At 33.5% G+C, this 8,248-nt stretch overlaps 1 protein-coding gene across 17 annotated transcripts in view; it reads left to right on the top strand.

Moving 5' to 3' along the window:
* The window catches only part of LOC113809324 (band 7 protein AGAP004871), a 1,059,488-nt gene extending 1,056,625 nt beyond the window's left edge, over window positions 1-2,863 (top strand). For all 17 annotated transcript variants that reach the window (XM_070137912.1, XM_070137911.1, XM_070137910.1 and 14 more), the window contains one exon: window positions 1-2,863. This exon is cut by the window's left edge and continues 737 nt beyond it. The gene's annotated coding sequence lies outside the window, so the exon portion shown is untranslated.
* The last annotated feature ends 5,385 nt before the right edge of the window (window positions 2,864-8,248 follow it).

Raw genomic sequence — 8,248 nt, forward strand, 5'->3', positions numbered from 1 at the left:
AAAGAATTAAAAGCTCATTTGGTGGCACCAATGGAGGAAGATGCAGACATCTGGGATAAAAACCACCAATACTCCATTATTACTTTGACTGGTGAAGAAATTGTTGATGATAATAAAGAGATGTATGTATTGTGTGCACTATCTTGAAACAGATTAATCAACATGATGTACGGAAATTTCTTTATTAAATGTTCAGATATGCCATGAGGTAAAAATCATAAAGACAAATTTATATTTTTGGGGTTGAAAACTGATGATAGCTAAGTATATATACATATAGTAATCATATGTTTCCATGTGTTGTGCAGGTGTGAATAAGCATACTCTCATGATGGGGAGTGGGTATTTGCTTGTCACTTTCATAATGTTGGAATTTCATCCAAGCTTAGGAGTGATAGTGTTATTTAACATTATATATGACATGCTGCCTACTCTCCTGTGTGATCTTTTTTATTTTCTTTCTTATTATGATTTTGGGAACTTTCTCTATATAATCTACAGGAAAAATACATGTCCCAAACAGTGATATGTATCATATACTATGTAATTAATGTCAAGCTGTGTAACAGTGTCTGTTGAATAGAAACTGAATTAGTCATTGATTTATAACAGTCTGAAGACATGTGTACCAGGTTTATGATGTTAATGGGAGGTCCTTTTAAAACTGAGTGGAAAGCAGCATTCTGAAACAGATGTTGAGTGATAAGTGGAAAAAGAAAGTTTGGTTTCTGTTATAAAACAGTTTGACCCATCTTATTTGTAAAAAAAAATATGTAGATATGAGAATAACAAAGAGTTAGTTTGCTTGTTTTAAAATAGATATGTAATTAAAATTGTGATACTTACAATAGCTTCTTAAAAGCATTATAGAATGTTTTCCATTTATCATTCATTTTAATTAACACAAATCTGTATACAGTTTAGTTTTCACAGGTGTTACAATGTTCAGGAAATATGAGATACTATTTAGTTTTTTAAATATAGCTTTCATTTAACAAACAAGGTAGAAAAAGCTGCATAAGACCTGATGGTAACGAGTTGTTTTGTGTTGGAGCAACAATAGATGGAAAGGAAAATAGATTGATATTGCATGGAATTTCAAACATACAAAATTGATATTCCAAAATTGCAGCCAGTCTTTATAGAACGGGAATAAATATTTCATATATTATTCTTTCATGTAAAATATTACAGTTTATATTTCCTGAGAATGTAGAAGTTAAGCCCAATCCTGTGTAGATTTTTCATTAAATTGGCCATCCAAAATATTAGTGAAATGAGTATTCAGTATGCCAGTTAGATTCAGAGATCGGTACTTATCCAGAACTCTAGATATATCTCCCAGTTGATTATATAGTTGATAAACTTTTATTGAATATATTATATTTAGTTTAAGGATTATTATGATTATCATTGTATGATTTACATTGTAGCTTTGAATAGGATAGGTTATTATAAGTACATGATTAATTTATGATGTATCTTCATGCCAAAGGAATGAACTGTTGAAAAAGGTTTTCTACACATTACTATGTACACTGGATATAGTCTCTCATAATTCTCATATCTTGTTCTCTTTCCTGTTTTCAACTTTGAAGTTACTGAACATTATATGGACATATGAAAGACTATTGGATTGTTTCTCTTCCAACAAATGTATAAAGTGGGTGCATGTTGTGAAAGAGCAAAGATGTTAAGTCATTGGGCCATGTTGAGATATGAAGACATATTATTCGCAGAGGCCATTCTTTTAATACTTAACATAAGCTGGGAGCATGGACAAAGTTTTGACTACAAGATATGATTCAGGAGCTTGAACTAAACAATATAGTCTTTAGATTCTATGCATATATCATACATGAATCATTTATCTTAGTGAATTCTGTTTAGAATCTTTTTCCAACAGTACATGCTTTGTGAACATTTAGATGCATCATAAACACAAGATTTTATCATTTTTATGAAAGTTTGGTCTGTATGATTTTAGCTGATTGCACTCTCTATCCTTTTGATTTTATTTCTACCCATAAGAGATATTTTATGGAAGTTAGATATACAAGAGAATATTGAAGTTTAGGACTTATCTTGTTCCATATTTTGTCTTTGTAATCTTAGAGAGTAAAGTACACAAAATGAACTAAATATTGTCTTTAGAATAGATTTAAAACCTTTATATTCTCCAAACAAATTCAATTTTCCATTTCTTGTGTGCTACTTGGAGATAAAACAAAGTATTTTACTCTGTAAAGGAAGTTTGAAAGAACATATCTTCACAACTGTATATAGCATATTTGTAATTGCAAAAAAATGCACCCCCAAAATATTAGATCAAAAGCTCGGATGACTTATATTTCTCTCTTTGAATACATTGGCTTCTGTTTGTCATCTTAAATGTGTTTGAATACAGTGGTACTTACAGTCTGCACTTATGTATTACTGATTTGCAGGTATATGAGAGTAATTACATACCAAGGTTATAAAGTTTTCTGATTTCAACCTAAATAATATTGCCAGACAATGACCCATTCTTTCGGAAAAAGAGTGTGTATCTTTGGGTATTTGATCCAACAGTGACAAAAAATATATATATATACATTATCACAGTTACTTATAATACTGATACCCAGAACTTGAATGTAGACTAACACCATTGAGTATTCTTCATGTAGATTTTGAATAACTTCAGAAAAACCACTCAATTTACATAAGCGCAAAAGTACATTTGTAAAGAAAAATATTAAAATACCAATTTATGCACAGGAATGGTTTTTCTGGGGTAACATGCTTATTTGTATGTTACCATCCATTAATGTTAAATCATGTTTCTTTTATACAGAATAAGAATAAATTTTACTTCATCAAACTTGTTTCTTATTTAAAAGCATATCCTACAGCTGTTTTAGTTATTAGAGTTAATTTACATTTTGCTTCCAACCATGAGAAAGCTATCCATGTTTGGCAACTTGATAACATATTAGCTAGAATTGAAGATAAAAAGAGAAGAAAAGAGAGGAGAAATAATGAAAAAAGACCAGAGAGGAAAGAGGGAGATAAAGGAAAAGAATGTTGATGGAATGATTGTTTTTAGACCATATAAAAGTTAGATAAAGTAAAAGTCACATTTTTTTATACCTAAAAAGAAATTCAATCTGATCTAATTATTTTCCCCTTTAGTGTCATGTTACAGTCATCTCAATTTTAAGGTAGCTCGTGTAATTTGAAAACTGTGTTGGCGATATGAAACCTAAGGTCAAAATCCTTAAACTAGATTATGGTGGCAGCAGTGGTATTGCCTCTGATTTCGTCTTTGCGGGATCCGGGAACAAGACCAGAGTACACCGTCAGCTGGGGAAAGTTTATAGGTTTTCGTTGCAATATGCTCATGCTTGACGGTTCACGAGTGTTCCTTCCAGAGTTCATGGTGCACTTGGTTATAAGATCACTCAGGTCGGTGACTATGCAGAAAGGTAGCAACATTCCAATTGAATAGAATAATGAAATAAAATTGTCAATTTGGTAATGACTAGGTAGTCGGTAGTTGTTTTGTTAATTTTAGTAGTTAATAAATTTATTAAATTAATTACTAGCATTAAGAATACAATGTTTTATATATTTCCGTTGCAGACAATTACAAGCTTTTTATCGAGGATTAAAAACAGGACTACAAAAAAACAAAAAACAAAATCGTACTGTAGTGAAATTTCCAACAGAAAACAATTTTGTGAATATTTTGTGAATCTCCCTCGACAGGCTGGCATGAAATCTAGGGGAACCCGATGCCATGTTTCGTTATACTCCACAAATTTTTTTATTTATTTTTTTCTGTAAAAAAAATCATATTGGTGTCTTCCTCTAACATATCTTAATATGCCTGAGACATAATACTAACGAAAAACGCTCTTAGTTGGTCATATTTTGGTGTATTTCACTAAATGGCGGAAGGCAAAGTATAGGGTCTATTGACAACCACCTGATTGATAATGAACGTTTTCAAAGGGTAGAACAACGCGTTTTCTTGATTCTTTCCATTAAAATCCTCTTTTGCCCTTCTAACCCTTCTCCTATTTTCTCCACTTCCACTGCAGTGATGAACATTCAGTTGAATTACCTCCTTCATTCGCAGCCCAAGTAAAAGAAGGAAAAGGAGAGCACATGAAAAAAATAGAAAATGTAAAAAATTAAACATCATCAAATGAAACTAACTAATGAAAAAAATCAATAAACGCAAGAATCACCAAGCAAACGAGTTATATACACTATACCTTTAGCGCCGTTTTCTCGAAAACACTTTTCCAACATTTGCGATCGACAGGCTTTTGTATTTGTCGTGCAGAATTGTGCAAGGCCCGATCCAAAGAATATTCGTATACTTTACATGTATAAATAAAGAAATGAATGCATGTTCATCAGTCTAGACATGCATATTAATCAGGCAAATAGATGGTTAAATGTATATCTATCAGATATATAGACAGATATGCCTTTATTTCTGCGTCTGTATTTATGAAAATTCATTGGGTCGGGCCTGGCACAATTTTAACAAACCGGCCGTATATATCAATATATATACGTATACGTATATATTAGAAGGTTCCTGAATGAATCTAAAACATTTCTAAAAAGTTCTCAGTGTGCATGTACAACTCCTGTATGTCAGCGATGATCATAAGAATGATATGAATAATAATGACAATCCAAAGAACATTAACAATAATGATTATTATAAGGATGATGAAAACCATGCAGCAGTACAAAAAAGTGAAGTAGAGGGAAGAAGAGAAAGAGAAAAACAAATAAAGAAAAGGAAGAGTGAAAAAAGAAACGGAAGATAAAGAGGAAAGAAAAATGAGAGGGACAAAGGAAGAAAAATAAGTGCTGGAACAGAAGAAAGAGCTAGATAAATAAAAATGGAAAATCGCACACTTTTCCAACAGAAATCGTCCATCCTTTTTTTATTAATTCCCTTTATTTACGATACAGAGATGCACATTCACCTTTTGAACAAACTTGTAATCCTCCAATAAACGAGGAGTACAAATATCCATATCCATGGATAAGAAAGAGGATGTTAAATATGATGCAGAGAGAGAGAGAGAGAGAGAGAAGAGGGGAGGGGAAGTTCTGAGATTACATGAATGTGCGTTTGTACAGTACATGCCTACTTAGTGTGTGACTGTATGTGTAAGTGTGAGTGAATAAAAAGAAAAAAATATCATCGCCATAGTCATGTTCTGCAAGTTACACTGATTAGTAATGATTAATCAAATCATTTAGGGCATTTCCATACAGGAGCAGAGGAACAGAACTCATATTACTGACAAATTATTGGATGTTTCTACATCCTTCCAATCGTTAGGGTTGGATTGGATATCCACACCCGCATGAGTGGATATCTGCACTACATTTAACATCCTCATTCTTATCCATGGATATGGATATTTGGCAGATATCTTGAATAATTAGACATTACATACAGCTAGAGATAAGAAGAGAGAGGGAGATAGAGTTAGAGAGAGAGAGAGAGAGAGAGAGAGAGAGAGAGAGAGAGAGAGAGAGAGAGAGAGAGAGAGAGAGAGAGAGAGAGAGAGAGAGAGAGAGAGAGAGAGAGAGAGAGAGAGAGAGAGAGAGAGAGAGAGAGAGAGAGAGAAAGTGAACGAGAGAGAGAGAGAGAGAGAAAGCGAACGAGAGAGAGAGAGAGAGAGAGAGAGTCATATAAAGTGTAATCAGTTGATAAGAGAGGATATTCTATTTCCCCACTTTGAAAGTGTGTCCCATTCACCTCATTCCAGCACTTGATCGATTCATGGTCAAACCTGCGTGACAATTATGAAATTTACCCTTTTTATCAAGGCCTTTCAATCAATTTAATCAGTGACTGCTTTTCCAGTGGAGCAGCCAGGTATGGAGCTTGAATACTGAAATGTGATCTTTAGAAAAATGTATATATGAATTCACTTTAGTTGCATTTCTATTGAAATCGCTATGAGTAGGCTGTTGAAATAGTGGTTCATGTGTTTAGTGCGACTTTGTGTGGATAATCAGAAACTGATGACAAAACATTTATTTGTCTACATATAGGAAATCATTAATATTTCGTTATTTTGGATTACGTATATTATCATTATAACTCAGCTTTCCGAATGAATTAGTTTTTAATGACCTGAAGCTTGATTTTTTTCTATCTCTGCCTCAGCTAAAATGAGTTTTTAGGATCATGAGTAATCGGTGCATGATAAAATTACTTAATTCAGTTCATTTGGTTATCTGTCCGTTTCCTTTTCCTGGGACAGACACAATATTGATTATATTACTGACGTCCCCTTCGTTTATCTTGAAAATATTTGAAGAACTTCATGTCGACAGTTCATGTATCGCATACTTATACATAGGCAAACAGGCAGCACACATACGTTAATCTGCGTTAAATTGGGTCCTTTTCTAAATCGCATTGAGGTCGCGGGAATCAGTTGACCAACGGATTTCTTTCCGGTCTTGGGTTACTCATGAGATTTAGGAAACAGTATCTGACTGGAAATTAGGGTCTCTAATCCTTTCTCCAAGTCTTTGTTCTAGCTAACGAGATTATTGCCAATATTGTGTTTATTCACTGGCTCAGATGAGTCTCATGGTGTGGCATAGTAATTTTTTTTGTGAATTCAGAAAACTCCAGTTTGATTATCCTCACTGCAGCGGCAACAGACTCAGGGCTGATCCACACTCCTCATCATGTCACCGTCTCATCACGTATCGTCACTGATTTAAAGCATTTAAAAGAAAGGGAATCCTTTGATTCAAAGTCATATCACAGAACATGAGATATTATTAGTGATTCATAATAAAAGATGTTTATATTTAAAAAGGTGTATCATCAAGTATGAAAAATGTAATGAATTTTGAGTTTCTTACCTGGTTTGTTTAGTTCCTCTCAGTCTATTCCATAGGTTGTCTTGAATAAGTTTTCACTATATCTCCTGTTTGATATGTTAAATATTTCATCATATTGCCTAACAAGTTCAATCAGTTTTTCACTGCGGCTACTAGTCAGCTATATATATAATTTATTTATATATGTACATATATATATATATATATATATATATATATATATATATATATATATATATATATATATATATTGTGCGTGTGTGGTATGTATATACACACTTCTTGTACCATCCACTCGTGAAGAGAGGTGTTGCTAGCTCGCTGTTCCTTGACTGTGGTGTCGTTCTCACTATTGGCAGCATCCCGGCATCGATTCGGCACCGCACCATCACGTCACGTCAAAATATTCTTCGGAAGACGGTGACTAATCCTTTGGTGTGAACATGTCCATTTGACAGTGACGTGACGTGATGAATAGTGTGAATCAGCCTTAAAGAGCGTTTATACTCTTTTGATTCTCTATTTAGAGGTTCCCTTACTATGGTGATGTAGCAGGTAAAAATGATCTTTCATACCTAAGTAAACTGTTAGATTTATCATACTATTGTTCAAAACATTAGTGTCGATGCTATAAAGTTTAACTAACCCGAGAAAAATGTGTAATTTTAACCTTTGTCGGGGATCGAACCCGAGTCTACCGCTCAAGAGGCGATTGTGCTATCCACTGCACCACAGAGATAACTTAAGTGGAAAAGATGTTCATATTTTGACTTGCATACAAAATTTCTGAGGAATACACATATAAAGATTCATATGAGTATAAATGTATATGAGTTTGCAATTGTGCGTGTGTGTGTGTGTGTGTATGTGTGTGTGCACGTGAGTATGAATTCAAACGCATAATTTGTAATATATTTACTTATCGAAACTATCCTGTCAACTGCAAAGATCCCTTTTACTCTAAATCACTACAGGAATCTCGACTCCAATCAGATGTAAGTGAAAAGCGAAGTAGTCGTTCCGTAGATTGCTCCTCAGCTTTTATCATCGTCATTATTTTTTTTGTCATTTTTCGGATCATTATCATCATCATTATCATAATTTTCACCATTACTGTTAATATAATTATTACTATTATCATTATTATCATGGTAGTAGTATTACTATCATTGATATCGTTATTATCATAATTGCTCTCGCTATCGCCATCACAAGCATTATCTTAAATTATCATCCTAATTACTCCTCCGTGCCCTCCGCATCTGTGACCCCAGTACCTGCATGGAGAGATCGATTTCCTAGGTCGCTCGTTCTCCAAACTGGGTGTCCCTCACCATGTTCTTGACATCTGTTATTCACGACT

The sequence above is a fragment of the Penaeus vannamei genome, chromosome 23 (genome assembly GCF_042767895.1).
Source record: "Penaeus vannamei isolate JL-2024 chromosome 23, ASM4276789v1, whole genome shotgun sequence".
Taxonomy (NCBI): domain Eukaryota; kingdom Metazoa; phylum Arthropoda; class Malacostraca; order Decapoda; family Penaeidae; genus Penaeus; species Penaeus vannamei.